This window comes from Phaseolus vulgaris, chromosome 1, assembly GCF_000499845.2.
Source record: "Phaseolus vulgaris cultivar G19833 chromosome 1, P. vulgaris v2.0, whole genome shotgun sequence".
NCBI lineage: Eukaryota > Viridiplantae > Streptophyta > Magnoliopsida > Fabales > Fabaceae > Phaseolus > Phaseolus vulgaris.
The window spans coordinates 7,506,174-7,523,264 of NC_023759.2; the positions used below are offsets into that span (position 1 = coordinate 7,506,174).

Consider the following 17,091-nt stretch of genomic DNA (forward strand, 5'->3'; position numbering starts at 1 on the left):
TCTTTTTAGAAATAACCAATAATTGAAACTTTCTTTTCTTTTTGGAAACAAGCAGAGAATAGAAACATTCTTTTCGTTTTGGAAATAAGCAAAGAATAGAAACTTCCTTTTCTTTTTGGAAATAAGCAAAGCATGGTTATTGAAAGTGTGGAGCGTGTGATTAACGTTGTCTGTCTAATACAACAAATGACAAATTCATTATTACTCCCTCCCAGACCACCTTAGCTATTCGGCACAAAACTAGTCTTCTGCTTTCTCATCTCTGCCTTTTGGATTCCTCATAGCTTAACCATGGCTGAATCATTTCTCTTCAGCATCGCAGAGTCACTCGTAGCAAAGCTTGCTTCTCACGCTTTTCAAGAAGCTTCTCGGGTGGTGGGTTTATACGACAATCTTCGAGACCTTACAAAAGCAGGAGCACAACCATCAGCTGCGCGAATGGCTCACTCAGCTCAAAACTGTCTTCTCCAATGCCGAAGATCTTTTGGATGAATTTGAGTGCCAAACACAGCGAAAGAAAGTGGTCAAAGCTCATGGTAGCTCCAAAGACAAGGTAAGTCACTTCTTCTCAAGCTCTAATCCACTTCTCTATCGTTACAAAATGGCTCAACAAATTAAAGATATCAGCAACAGACTAGACAAGGTTGCAGATGATAGTTATAAGTTTAGTCTTCAAATAATTGATGTTCACACACGTGTTGTTCATGGGAGAGATATGACACACTCCCGTGTGAATGATTCGGATGTGATAGGAAGGAAACACGATAAAGAAAAGATCATAGAGCTTTTGATGCAGCAGAATTCTAATGATGATGATACAAGTCTTTAATCCTAAACCATACAATTCTAATGGAGGCTTGGGAAAGACTACTCTTGCAAAGTTTGTGTTCAATGACAGCAGGATCCAGGAGTGTTTTCCAATGAAGATGTGGGTGTGTGTTTCTGACGAATTTGACATTAAACAACTGATTATCAAAATCATCAATTCTGCCAATGATGAAGATGCTCCTCTTCACCAACAGAATTTGAACATGTTGGATCTGGAGCTACTGCAAAATCAACTTAAAAAAAAACTTTCCGGTCAAAAATTCTTACTCGTCTTAGACAATGTATGGAACGAAGACCGTGTTAAATGGGTTGAGTTGATGAATTTAATCCAAATAAGTGTATCAGGAAGTAAAATTCTTGTGAGCACACGGAGTCATTCAATTGCTTCCATGATGGGCTCAGTTCCCTCTCACATTTTATAAGGTCTTTCTGAGGAGGATTCATTGTCTCTCTTTGTCAAGTGGGCATTTAAAGAAGGAGAAGAGCAAAAACATCCTCACTTAGTAATGATTGGGAGAGAAATTGTGACAAAATGCAGAGGGGTTCCTTTGGCAGTGAGAACATTAGGTAGTTTACTATTCTCGAAATTTGAGGCCAGTGAATGGAAATATGTGAGAGACAATGCAATTTGGAATTTGCCTCAGAAAAAAGATGACATTTTACCTGCTCTTAAATTAAGTTATGATCTCATGCCGTCCTATTTGAGGCAATGTTTTGGATTGTTGTCCCTTTACCCAAAGGATTATGGACTCAATAATTATGACATAACTGCGCTTTTGGGGGCACTTGGACTCATTGCACCACAAAAAAAGAACATGACACTTCAAGATGTGGCCAATCAATATTTGTATGAACTACTATCAATATCTTTTCTTCAAGATTTTGTTGACAATGGCACTGTTTATGTTTTTAAAATACATGATTTGGTGCATGATCTCGCTCAATTTGTTTCACGTAAGTTCCAACATAATGTAAGTTCCAACATTCAAAATATTCCAGATAATGTTCGGCATTTGTCTTTTGCTGAAAGCAGTTTGTTTGGCAATTTAGTCACCAAAAAATCAACAGTTGTGAGAACCATATTGTTTCCAAATGGTGCAGCTGCCAACAGTGAAGCCTTACTAAATACGTGTCTGTCAAAGTTCAAATGCTTGCGAGTTTTGAATTTACGTGGTGCTACATTCGAGACTTTGCCTCGTTCCATTGCTAAGTTGAAACATTGAGATATTTGGACATTTGCAAAAATATCAACATTAAGAGACTCCCCGAGTCTATTTGCAAGCTCCGAAGTTTGCAACTGTTGAGGCTTGACGGATGCATGAAGCTGGAAGCATTGCCCAAAGGATTAAGAAAGTTGATAAGTCTCCATCATTTGGAGTTCAGCATAAAGCAAACTGTTTTGCCTGTAAATGAGATCGCCAACTTGGGCTTGCTTGAAATCTTGACTATTGAATCATGCCATAATGTGGAGCCCATCTTTGGAGGTGTGAAATTCCCTGTTCTTAAAGTATTGTGTGTTATTGATTGTCAGAGTCTAAAGTCTTTTCCGTTCCTGAATTAGAGACTTTGGTTGTTAAGGCCTGCGGTAATTTGGACTTGGAACTGTGGAAGGGCAACCATGATGAAGAACAAAGCCACAAGCTGAAGTTAAAAACTGCTCTATTTTCAGCTTTATCACAGCTTCATGCCTTGCCTAAATGTCTTCAAGAAGCTGCCAACTCCTTACGGTGCTTGTTAATTTCAAATTGCTACAATATTGAAACACTTTCAGATTGGTTCACAACTATGACTAATCTGAAAACACTCTCTATAAAGTATTGTCCTAAGTTGGTATCTCTCCCAGACGATATCCATCGCCTCACCGAGCTTGAAAGTTTGAGGATTAAAGGTTGTGCTGAGTTATGTAAAAAATATCAGCCCTATGTGGGAGTTTTTTGGGCCAAAATATCACACATAATGTTATGCAAAATAAAATTCTCTCTATTATTTTTTAAGAATCCTAAAATGCACTTAAGACCTACACTATTGTTTTCTTCTTCCTTTGTCCATAGATTGCACAACCACACTCCACAGACTTCATTCCTCTCTTAGTGACACCGTTCCATCTCGTGTTTCTGTTGGTGGTTTAGGGCAGTGGTGTCTTGGAAACTTGATGGGAGAAGGGTGGTTTCACTTGACGGTTCCCTGGATAAGAAGGTAAGTAAATTTTTTGGTTTCGGATTTGTAATTTCGTTTTTTCTTCGGATTTTCGTTTCTACATTTCATATGTATTATTTCAAACAATGCAATCTGATACTTTTATGGAATAGAGAATCCGTATTTGTTTTTTCACATTCCAGATTATGGAATCTGCAAAAATTCTGAATCCATGAATCCATAAGTCAAACAATTCATTCTGAATCCAACAATCCATAACTCAAAAAAATCATTCTGAATCCACCAATCCACAATTCAAAATATGCATTTCGGATTCAAAAATCCATAATTCAAAAAAATCATTCTGGTTCCATCAATCCATAACAGAAATTAGGTTTTCAAATTCAGCAATCCAGAAATCAACAATTTATGAAAAAATTGCTTCCAGAACACCCCTCATCTGGAAAACAAAATGATTCACTTCCAGATTGATGAATTCGTAGCACACTCCCAGATCCCGAATTTCGGTAACCACAAAAACTCCATAACTACCAATGCTTCTAAAAAAACTTAATTCTTACCTCTAGAAGCCAAACAACACTTCGGCAACGCAACTCACTCCTCCACCTTGCTCTGCATAACTAAATTGACCCTCCACCAGCGCCTGAGATGAATGAAGAAGATGAATTGTGCAAAACAAACTCCACCACGGTGGCCTTTTTCAAATAAAAGGTCAAGGCCAATTTCGAAATTTAAAAAATTGTGGGAGTGTAGGAAAAAAACATAGGGGTGCAGAAAGAAAAACCCATAAATTAGTCTCAATGTCCGGGTTTAATGGACAAACATTACATGCTACAAACACGCATATAATTATTGGATTTTTCTTTCAACAACTCCCTCTATTACTAAACTATTACTTATTGCACGCCATACAAAAACTAAAATACCTTTGTTTACTTTACCACGCTATTGTTGCACTTCCATTCTTAGAGAGAAAGAAGAAGAGGGAGGACTCGTTCTAAACAAAACAAGAACTCAGTTAGTGACGTTCTTGAAAACTTGTTTTAAAATGTATTTTATGTATTTTAGAAAGATTGTTTTGAAAAACTTTATTCTAAAAATCTTTTCAAACATTTTATTATAAAACAAATATTGGAGTACTCCAATCAATCCATGTAAAATGTAAGTATAAAAAAAAACTCCTTTCAAATCAAAAGGTATTTTATACACAGTAAACCCTTGTATCCTCCTACAACCTCTCAATCCCATTTCTCAGGTTCCAAACAACACCGAGACTCATAAACAGTACATAATCCCGGCACATAAAAACTGTCATCCTCACTTTCAGTTGTATATCCACTACTTTAAAAGACCAAATTCACCTCAAGAACTCGAACTCTGTTTAAAGACAACCTAGTAGATATCCTTAAGTGTTTCATTGTTGCCACCATCAGTTTTTTTTTTTTACAAACAAAGAATTAATAAATTAAAGAAGACATTTTAAGGGTGTCTCAATCTTTATACAAGAACCTACAATCTAACCATATTGCCTAAAAATCAATAAAAATAAACATAAATTTAACAATCTTCACCAAAAAAAAAAAAAACATATAGAGCTCTATGTTTCCTGCATTATTATGTAGCAAGCTTAAATTCTGCAGAAAAAACAAAACAGAAAACTAGCAAAACATCTTGAAAGGGGCAATTAGTGTTTTGGCATATGCATAGTTCCAGCTTCACACATTACTATGTTGCATTCCAGTTCAGCATAAACATTTTTTTTTATCAACAAAGAATGAAATTAAATTAAGAGGGATACAAAAGGGGTATCCCAACCCTTTTACATAAACCAAACCACATTAAGAATCTCCAAGAATAAAGAGATGAACAAACACCCCAGAAGTAATAGATAGATAATGTTTGCTGCATAAGCTAGACATCCTATTCCAGCTAGCACCGTGCTCGTATTGGAATGCTATAAGCACTACAAACTGCAGCTACAAAACCATCAAAATACACCAAAATATTGGTTATCTCCACCACCTCATTGACATTCCTTCTACCCAGCTTGCAGTGGCACGATTGTAGCACTTGTCACATAGTTAATCACTTCAATGCAGCATCTTCCATTCGCTCCTTTTTGGACTTTGGCTTCCCCCTATTTGCTCCTTTTAAGCTCACTTTTATCAGAAACCAACTTCCTACTTGCCAGGGTTCATCTCACACTTAGATTGGTTGGAGTTTACAACTTCGACTTACATCCCCCAACATGTCTGAATCCCCACCACAACCTCTACTGCTACCATCCACATGTGAGACCACTAGTTGATCAACAAACACACTTAGGGATTTCCACAACAACCAAAACACCACATAAAAAACACAGTTTTTGTTTCATGCATAAAGAACCCTGAACCAGCATTCACCCTACCTCTATTGGTCTATTATAAGACACATCAAAACAGAATCCTCCATCATGTCCTTAACATTCCTTTTGACTTCCTTGCATACAGGCACATATGTCCTTTCCATCTTGCACCAGCTACAGGCCGTGACAAATGTAGTTCTTCCTACACCTTCCTTCCTCCATAACGCCCTTCATCCTTCCTTTTTTTCTTCAGACACCTTTTCTGCTAGCTACCATGCGCTGCTCTCTACTCCTTCTTCATTTATCTTCAAGTGGATCCTCCTACACTCCTTCATGCCCCTTGACTGAGAATAACTGCATAATCCTTTTTCTTTTTGCACTAAAGCGATTCATATGTTGCTTACACCCATTTCTCTCCACTACTTCATGCCATTTTCTTAATTAGGCTCCTCTAACAGTAAAAGAGTTCCTCTTATCCATTGAATAAGAGTCTTCATCCCATGAGCTTCTACCACTGCGCTCCTTCACTGTAGCAAAATATGCACCTTCATTCCTTCTTTTTACTTCCACACCTTAAACATTATTTTGAACTACTGTCTAACAACACTTCCATGCCAGGTCTGCAGAGCCGATTTGATCCATCTACTGCATATCCTCGTCAAGTTTAGCGACATTTTGTTCCTTAAGTTCCTTCAAATCAATTGCTCTATTGATAAACCTATAATTGGTGTCCCTTATTTCTATGCATTTGAAGTGACTTGGACAACATCAGGATTTGACAGCACCATGAACACCTTAGTTCTCCATACTAATATTTGGATTCAAGTCGTTAACCTCCCACACATACAAGGTGTAGAACTACCTCCTAACTCAAGGGAGCATAGCAAAGTAACAACTTAAGACAACATGGACTAGGCTTCTTAGCACTGCCCCTGCTGCTTACAACCTTGTGCACTCCCTAAACTGCATAAAAGAAAACCTATAACAGAGAATTCCAAGGCTTCTCAATTATGCAACATCATAATTATGCAGCAGAGAAGCACTGCCTTTGATTTTGCATGGACCTCACCTGATCAACCCGCAACACCATCTAAACAACCCTTTAATTACAGATAGGTTACTTTCGTTGCCAAGTGCTCCTTGAAACAATGCCTTTGTGTCATGCCAAGCTCATGAAAGCACTACAACTTTGAGAACATGGCACAACATAACCCAACATCGATTTTGGTACATCTGCAGCCACCAAAACTGTAAGCAGAGGTCAAACAATACCACTAAAAGAGACCTTTTCTTTCGTCCGAAAACCTGTCGCTCCATCTATCTTTCATAAGAAGAGGTCCATACAAGTTTTGCCAGAGAAGGCCTTTTAGCTAAGGGATAATAGACAATTTGAGGGGTAGAGAACCAAATTAGAGTAGGAGAAACTAAAATTGGTTATTTTCCTCTTCAACCATGACCAAGCTTGTAATACTCCATAAGACTACCACCCAAAAGCCTTTCTAGACTCAGTTTCTTTGGGTTGAATCGAAAGAGATAGAACTGTAGCAGATGGTTTTTAAGGTCATTATGAAAAATTGTTTATATCCCCACCCACCTAGATACCAACGACCATACCTGATAAGCTATCCCACATTCCACATTGGGTCAATTCTTCCACCTGATTACATAAAGGACACAACAAAGATGGGAGGTTGACGCCTCTTCTATAAAGGTTCAGTATTATCGAAATCTTACCTTTAAGGATTCTCCAAGCTAGGGTTAAGGCATTGGGTAGGACTTTGATATCCCATAAGTTTTCCATGGTTGGACATGGCACAAGATGTACCGAAGATTGTAAAACATCATATATGGATTTGACAGAGAACATACCATCCTTCTGAGCTAACCACACAACCTTATCATATGAGTCTTTTTTAGGCTTCACGTTGTTTAGTTCTATTTGTTGAACATGGTGCTTTGATGCTTCCAAATATGCTTTGAAGACTCGAAAAACCTGCTGCAGTGTTTATGTGTGTTGTTTAGTAGATTTTGTATTGTCAATTCACATCTAGTATTGATCCAAACTCACTTGACTCTTTATCTCTTTTAAAAGAATTGTTTTCTAAAACGCTGTGAAAATTTTAGTCAGTTGTTTTTTAAATCAATCAATTGAAAAGGCTGTTATTTAAGGTCTTGTGACTAAAACAAGTTTTTTATCCAGTTAATTTATCGAAACAACTGGTTGATTGGCCCTTAGTGTTTTTCAAAGGTTTTGAAAAAGCTTTGTTTTCTTTTGTCTTTTCTATCAAGCAGAAACAATCAATTATTTCAATAAAACAACTAGTTATTTTATATGACATCCTTAGCAGAAAAAATAAATTTAATCAGTTGTTTTTTAAAACAATCTGTTGTTTTTCTAACAGAATTTTGTTATGAATTCCAATTTGTTTTTAAACGCTTCTAACTGGTTTTGATTAAAGATATAACAATTTTGACCACTTCTTTGAGTTTATATAAATACTGTTTTGTGATATTTTCAAGTACCTAAGAAAGAGAGCTTATGAAAAATGTTTTCAAGAGAATCAAGAGCCTTTGAATCATTGCTTGTGTGTGAAATAGGAACTGGATTTTCTATTCATTTATACTACTACTGATGGCATTCCTTTGAGCTCTTCTTTGCGTTTTGATGATGAACTTGCGGAAGCTTGTGGAGGAGATGAAGCAAGGCCTTCCTAGGAAGTATGGGTGCCTTGAAGGTGCATGAGAGTGGGGAATTGGGGAGGTTCGGCCAACCCCTTTGAAGGTGAGGAAGTGAAGATTAAAACCTAGATGCTAGGCAAGGAGTAGTGTATGGCACAAATTTGGCAGCATAACAATACTCTATTCAATCTTAAAAATACATGAGGTTGGCTCCCCCTTTTATAAGCTAAGGAGGACCATAAAGGTTAACCCTAATGATAAGCAAATGCAATCCAAATGAAAAGCAAATGACATCACAAGGAACTCATGGCAGATGGTCGGCCCTAGAGTAAGGAAATCTTCTAAAAACGTACCAAATCTAGGTTAAATCCTCATGGAATCAAGTTTGTGCTATTTACACCACAACTAATACTAAGCTATTCTTGATGGGCCTTCATGTAGCATATAAAAATAGCTCTCTCTTCCATCCGTAGCTTGGTCCAAGTCTCCATGGATTCTCTTGGCCATGGACCTAGTAATTGGTCCTAGACGCTCTTCCCTTTGCCCTATACGCTCTTGATTTGCCTTTGGATGCTCATGTCTTGGCTCTTGTCTTTCTTGTGAGGTTGTGCTTGGCCCTCTTCCACCAACTACTTTGAAAAGCCTAGGTGTATTTTATTTCCTTCCTTGAATACTGAAAATCTGTGTAAGTCAGTTTCAGAAAGGTTTTCTGGAAACTGTTGTTGTTCTTGAGGGGTTCAAGATCAACATCCTTGGTGTGTGTTTTGTAATCTAGTTTTGATAGCATAGTGAATTCTCAATGCTTAACTGAGGACTAGATGTAGCTCTTAGTTAAGAGTGAATCAATATAAATCTCTTTATGTGAATCTCTCTATCCCTTCTCTTATACATTACTTTGCAATTTGTTCTTTGTTTTCTGGTATAAACAATCATTTGTTTCGAGAAAACAACTAGTTGATTTTTATAAAGAACTGTCCATCTGAAATTTTATCCTATTGACCAGAAAATCAATTGGTTGATTTTTTCGAACTTTTTACTCTACTTCCAATCTTTGCGAAAATCTTGTGAAAACAATTTATCCCCTACTTGTTTTGGCCACACATTTTAACACTATTAAGATTTTTTACTGTTGTTCTAACTCCCATACAAAAGAATTCCTTCTCCAAACCATATTCCAAGATCAATCTGATTCAGACCAGTTACCCATCTGGTGGACGTGTTTCCCCTTATCTTTAGAAAGGAGATACAATCTTGGGTATTTTTGTTTCAACGTGTAATCTCCTAGCCATTTGTCTTTCCAGAAAAATAAGTTTATCTCCTAACCCCAGCTTCCACGCTACCTTTTATATAACCAACTAACTTCTTCGTAAAGGTTGCACAGGTCTTTCCACCACCAGGATTGTGCTTTGGTCGAGGATTTTCTTCTGCTATTTCCATTTTCTAAGTATTTGGAGAAGACCACTTTTGTCCACACCCCAGAGACATCAACTTTCAGCTTCCACATCCATTTGGCAAGGAGTGTTGTATTGAAATTTCTAATGTCTTTAATCCTCAGGCCTCCCTCAATCTTTGGTTTACATATGTTTTCCCTTTGACCCATGTAATCTTTCTTTTCTCGTTGCCCCATCCCCACAAAAATTTACTTTGCAAACTTGTTAGCTATTTACATACCAACATTTGTGCTCTGAAGATGGGCATGTAGTACAAAGGTACAACTATGAAAACAGACTTGATCAATAGACTTTCCTACAAAATTTAAGTTCTTGCCTTTGCACTTAGATAACTTCCTCCTCACTTTGTCAATAACTTCTTTCCAAAACTACTTTTTTCTCGGGTTGCCTCAAACTTGAATCCCAAGATACTTAAAAGGCACTGGCATTTGTACACAATTTAGCACATCGGCGAAAGCCCGCACTTGTTGTTTGTCTACCCCTATAGATCCAATCCTAGACTTATGGAAGTTCACTTTCAGCCCAGAAGCAAGTTCGAAACATCTAAGGATATTATTGACCGCCATCACGTCTTGGTGACTAGCTTGACATAGCACGAGGGTATCATTTGCGAATTGGAGCATGGAACTTCAACTTGATTAGTCCCAATGGACAGCCCGTGGATTCTGTTAAGGGACACTGCTTTCTTACAAGGCCAGCCAGACCTTCTACTACCACTAGGAAAATGAAAGGGGTTAAGGGGTCACCTTGTCTAAGCCCCCTAGTAAGGGAAAACTCCTTTGTAGGGATTTCGTTGATCAGAATTGACACCGATGATGATTCCATACAACCTCTAATCCAATTTATCTACTTTTCACCAAACCCCAATCTTTTAAGCATATAAAACATAAACTCTGACCTTACTGAGTTGTACTTTTTTTTCATAATCAAGCTTGACTTATCACCCTTTCTAAGCTCATCCACAACTTCATTTGCCACTACAACACTTTCCAACAAACCCCTTTCACTCAAAAAAGCTAATTGAGATTTGTTTATGATTCTAGGGAGGAAATTTTGTATTATATCAGCAAAGACCTTTGATATTATCTTATACAAAGCACCCACCAGAGAGATAGACCTATATTAGTCCAGCATTAAGGGGTCATTTGTTTTAGGAACTAGAGCAATAAAGGACGAATTGCAACCCTTTGGGATCTTACCTGTATTCTCAAAAAAATTTGTTGCACTCACTACGTCGTGCTTTACAGTCTCCCAACATGCTTTGAAGAAATTAAAAATGAAACCATCTGGTACAGGACTTTTTGACCCATCACACTGCCAAACCGCCTCCTTAATCTTATCCTCAAAAAACATTGCCTCTAGAGACTTAAATTTTCATACCTTGTGAGTTCCATAAACTTCACATTTCCTAGCATGACTTTGAAATGGTTTGGATCAGAAAACCAAGCCTAAAAAAAACTCCTGGCCTCTTTTCTTACTCTGTCTGGTACCTTGTTCCATTCACCTGCCACCTCCACCCCTTTAATTTGATTCGACGTCCTCCTCCATAATATAGCAGGGTGATAAAATTTTGTGTTTGAATCTTCCAGTTTCAGCCAATTGACTCTTGCATTTTGTTTAAGCATTGAGTCCAACTTACAGTTGATATCCTTTACTGACTTAAAAGAAACACTCTCCTCCTTCTGTCTGTCTCACCAAGGTTGTTCGCTACATTCATCTAGGCATGGCAATGCGGGGCGGGACATTCAGGCTGGCCCGCGACTCGCTATCAAAAGGTGTGGGGTAGGCTCACTAATCAGCTCGCTGACTTGCTTTGACCCGCCCTGCATAACCCACAGCTCGTGCAGGCCAACAGCGGGGCGAGGCAGGTTGGCCCACGTAAATAAAAAAAATAAATATTTAATTTTTTTGTAATAAAAAAAAAATCATACCTCATTCACTCATTATTGCAGTGTGACCTTTCTTTTATTTTATTTTAAAAAATTGAATTTAATGTACTAAAAAAAGGAATGTTTTATATTAATCATCTAAATGAGTTAGTATTAAGAATGATAGTGGATTTAGTTTAAGTAAAGTCTTATATTTAAAATTTGTTAATAAAAAGAAGAGATTTCAATAGAATAGTTAAAAAATTAGTCATATTCATTAAAATATTTTGTAGCAAAACTTTGATAAGATACTCTTATACATTTACATACATATATAGGAAAAAATAGATGTAAAGCAAAACTTTATTATTTTTAATCAAGCCTTCTAACAACCCTCATACATGAATTTATATTTTTATATTAATTAAATGAATTGAAACACAAATAAAATTTTAATTTTTCAGTAGTAGAAATAAGGTTTTTTATAATTAATGAAATTTTAATTTTAAAAAAAAATCTTTTGCAGGCTAGCCCGTAGGCTCGCAGGTTACTTCTTCTGCAGGGCAAACCAGTGAAATGAGCTCACACTCCTAGCATGGGGCAGGCCAGCCTACATTGTCACCCCTAGATCCATCTAGTCCAACCTTTCTATCTGATCGAGCACGTCGTTCTTAGAGGTGTACATATTGCCAAATCTTCAACATTCCAGATTTTTAAATCATATTTCAGCATTTTTAGTTTCACTTTGTATCTTAACAGACCATCACCGTTTGGGATGTAGGAGTCCCACTTATATTTTACCAATGTTGCAAACCCTTGCACCGATAGCCACACATCCAAGAATTTGAAGGGTCTCGGGCCCCAGTCCTTTGGGTTAGATTTGACAATTATCGTGCACTAGTTTGACACCTGCCTAGTCTGACCAAATAACTAGCTATTCCTGGGATATCAGAACCTTGTCTAGTCTACTCTTAGCCAAACCATTCGGTCTATACCAAGTGAACTTTAAACCAACCAACGGGACATCTATCAACATATTTTGATCAATGAAGTCATTAAAGCCTTCTATTTTTTCTAGCTCCTTAGCTTGCAGTCTCTACCTTCTATTTTTTCTAGCTCCTTGATTATTTCTCCCTACTCCTGATGAAAACCATCCGGCCTCAAAACTTCTGGCTAAAAAGATAGACAAAGATCGAGACTTACTGAAGATATTGTAAAGTCTTTTTATTCTTCTTAGCCTTGTAAAAATTGTATAAAGTAGTTAGGAAGTTTTGGGCCTTGTATTTTGGGCAAAAGTAGAGAAGGATGTAAATAGTAAAGAAAGTAGAGTGTAAAATAGTAAAAGATGGTGCAAATAGAAATGTAGGCAAGGAAGGCATGATGTAGTCAAGGAAGGCATGATGCTCCACATGTCTTTTCCTCAATGGATACGATGTGCACCAATAAGGTGGTGACACTTGTCACACTCCCATTTGAGTGGTTTTGAGAGACTTTCTCCTATAAATAGGAGTTTCTTGTACATTATTTTTAACTTTGATTTAAGTAATGAAATGTTATCCAGTTGAGACACTTTTGTAAAAAACAACAAATTTTATCAAAATGCAAAGGTTTCTAAAGAAAATATCAAAAGATGCCTCTTTATTTTTCCAATAATTTTTATGTGAAAAACTTGGACCTTCTTTAAAAATGTTTTTGTTCACTTTGTAAGTTCCATTGCCTAAATCAAGCAACTTCTTTACAAAGTGTTGATTTGGAACATTTTGTAAAGTTAATTTATTACCTTCCTCGGAAGAAGAGTGCAAGAGGATGCATATTTTCCTAGAAGTTTCAACTCTAGACTCTTCTTCCTTATTTTTTTTTTCTTTTTCTATTTTGAAATTTAGTTTTATTTCATATCTCTCACTTTTTGAGGTGTGAAAGGAAGTAAAACCATTTTGTTTCCTTAGTGACTGAAAGTTATTTTATTGTTGTGTCCATCATGTATAGTCTTAGATTATATTGGCATGCCTTCCGAGTATTATGTGTCCAATTTCCATAGGAATAATATCACATAAAACATTTTCCTCATAACTATCTATGAAAATGGGTACACTTACTTGTTCTTTGACTACTATACCACCATCATCATTTATACAATCAAGTTTATATGATTTCGGATGGGGTTTAATAGTTAACAGAACAATGTCTTTAAATTTTTTGGATCGAGTATGGAAACAGTTGTCTCATTATAGTTGTAGTGCTGCAATGGATCTATTTGAGCTTACCTACAACTTATAAGAAGTAAAATTTTTGTTAATGAATTTATTTATTAAATTATAATAACAATTGAATATATTCTTTCTTTAAAGAATAAATTATATATATTAAAAGATAAATTATTATATATATGTAACTGTTTTTTTCTAAAAAGAAAAACTATTTAACTATTTTGAAATAAAAGTAAATTATTCAATTATTTATTTTATTAAATAAATTATTTTTATTAAAGATAAATAATCTAAATAATATTTTTTTTCTTTTTTTCAAAAAATTACTATTATAATAATAACTATTGAAGTATTATTAGATTATACAAATATTTCTATTAAAAGTAATTATAAAAATAAATATATTTTTAAATTTTATTGTATGTAATTTTTTTGTAATTGGTTTTTTATTGTGAATAATTATTTGAATTAAAAATGGATTCTTTGTTGTTTTTCAAATTCAAATTTCTCTAAATTTTTTAAAATAAAAATATTCAGTTTAAAATAAATAATTTTTAAATTTATTTAATTTTAATGTTATAAAAGATAAAATTAGAAAATAAAATGTGTACAACCAAAAAGGGAATCATCTTTATTTATACTAGCGGAAACACATGCGCTCCTCTTGTGTCTGTGTATCTGCATTTTTTACTTTTATTATTATTATATGTATATTATTATATGTGTATTCGTATCTTTTATATATCAAATATCACTAAGAAAAAATAAGATAGAAACAAAGCTATGAGTACAATTCTAATAATTAAGTTACATTAAAAATATATTAAACAAATTCAAATTTATAACACAATCAACATAATATATACTTATATATAAAAAGGATTTCCCATTTTAAGTGTTTTTGGTTATACACAAATCTAAAGATATTTCTTATTGAACTAATACCATTATCGTTTATTTTGTTCTTATTAATCAAATAGGTGGTACAAATTCTGATTGTTTAATTGTTAATGTTCCTCATTTTTATTTCTTTTACTCTGCTTATAAAGATGTGGAATATCCCAAACAATTAATTGAATACAGGGCATTCAATTTTTTTGCACAGGTTCATAGTTGCAAAGAAGAGGAAAGGAATTAGAAAATAGATATTTTCTTAGGGTTTGTCATTGGATTTTCTCATTTTATTTTTCTTTTTCTTTTCATTATTATATTTCTCTATATAACTTATTTTAAGAACGATAGTATAGTTTTTTTTACAATTGCTTCACCAAGCAATTTCTTTCTTTCTTTTTGTTTTTTCTTCTTCCACTTTCATTATGCTTTTTTGTTACTTTTATTTATATTATTTCATGTTGTAATTCGATTTTTATGAGAATAAAATAAATCATAATACTTAGCCATCTACTTTTTTTAATCTTGATAAGAATATGCAAATAAGAAAATAATAAATAAAAATTTTAAATTTTTAAAATTAAAAAATTATAAATGATATGTTTTATACAATTTGATTATTGTTATAATTTAATTAATGAAAATATTCGTTAAAAACAATTATATTTCTTCTGAAAAATACCCAGAAAGACATATTGAATATCATCTTTATTTTTATTTGGTCTTTCCTCTAAAGAAAAATTTAATATTTTTTCTTTAATATATATATATATATTTAAATAGATAATTTGATATTTAAAAGATACGAATGCACTTAAATCTATATTTTATTTAAATAAATATAAATACACATGACAATATACATTTTTTTTTCAGCAAAAAATAAAATTAAATTAAAAGAGACACTTTAAGGTGTTTCAACCCTTATACAAGCTGGGAAAAGAATAATAAAAATATAACAGAACATCAATAACAAACTTAAACATAAAAGGTTTGCCATGTTTGCTGCAAGATAAAACAAAAAACAGAAAAAAAAAATACAACAACAGATACAAAAACCCATATAACAAATTATCATTCAAATTCATCTTCCTCTCCAATTCTGCATAATCCTATCATCATTGCACCACAGATGTTGTTGTTGATTTTAATTCCAAAGCCTTGTTTTGATGACATTTTTGTAGTAAAACACTTCTCCTTCATAACATACCCTACATCATAAAACTCAACCTTCCACACCTTTCAGCCAGTTCAAAGGTACCAAAGCATAACCAGAACACAAAAATGATACCGGCTAAAAAAAACTCATTCAACACCATTAATGAAAGTGGAAGAATAAGATGAGAAATATACATGTACTCATTCAACTCATTCAACACCATTAATGACAATATACATATATAATAATAATAAAAAAAAAAAAAGATACAGATACGCTCTTATATTAAAGCAATTACATCATGTTTCATTCTCAAGACTTGTAAATCAATAATTTTGATTTGTTACTAATATAAAACTAAAAGAGATGAATATATTAATGAAAATAAAAAAAAGTAGAAGAATAAGATGAGAAACTCAAGTAACAAACTCTTAGAAAATATCTACTTTATAATCCCTTTCCAACAACGCGGAACACATTCATCCCCTCTGACGCCCATATCAACTATGACATCAAGATAACTCTGTACCTTTGCAAAAACCTGAATGCTATATATTCAAGTAAGAGTTTGAGATATTTTGCTTCTCTATCTTCTTCCTCTTCCGCCTCCACTTGTTGTACGAAAATGAAAAGTAGAGTAAAAGAAATAAAAATTAGGAGCATTAACAATTAAACAATCAAAATCTATACAACCTGTATTGATTGATTAGAAAAAAATAAACGATAATGACATTGATTCAATAAGAAATACCTTTAGATTAGCTAGAATGAAAAAAAAAACTAAATTTTTGTGATTTACATTCATTTTTTTTATATGTTTCTTTTTTTTTTTGTTCCTTTTAACGCTTCAGTCTTTTTTTCTCACACTTCTCTCAAAGTTTCCTTTCAGTACCTGCCTTTGTCTTTTTACTCGATTGAGGGAGTTTAAGTAATTGCTCATCAAACCACGTTTCCATTCAAAGTTTTAGTAGTTTACTTTCGAATTTAATATTAACTTTTTTTTTAATTTTAAATTTAAGTAATTATAGGATGAATAAATAACCAAAATAAAATATTTATATAAGGATAAAATATGAACAAATTTGTGTAAAAAAAAACAGTTATAAATTCTTTATATATAAAGGTATAGATAATGTTATAGATAACAAGTATTGAAATAAAATTATGTTATTGGATGACAAAAAGATTTTTATTAAAATTAATTATAAAAGTAAATAATTTTTTTAAATTTTATTGTATGTAATTTTTTTATTGTGTAGGTAGTTTTTATTGGGAAGAATTATATGAATTTTTTTTAAAAAAAGTAGTTATTTAATGGGTGAAATGGTAAAATATGAGTTCGTTGTTTTTCAAAATTCAAAGTTTTCAAAAAAATTTAAAATTTAAATTTTCAGTTTTGAACAAATGAAATTCTTTTATATATTGTTATAGATTATTTATTTTATTAAATAAATAAATTATTTTTTATTAAAAATAATTATAAAAAGAAATATTTCTTTGTTTT

General features: G+C 33.6%; 1 pseudogene; it reads left to right on the top strand.

Moving 5' to 3' along the window:
- The first annotated feature begins 231 nt into the window (after positions 1-231).
- Positions 232-3,179, top strand: LOC137815431 (putative disease resistance protein RGA1; annotated as a pseudogene).
- Positions 3,180-17,091: the final 13,912 nt, after the last annotated feature.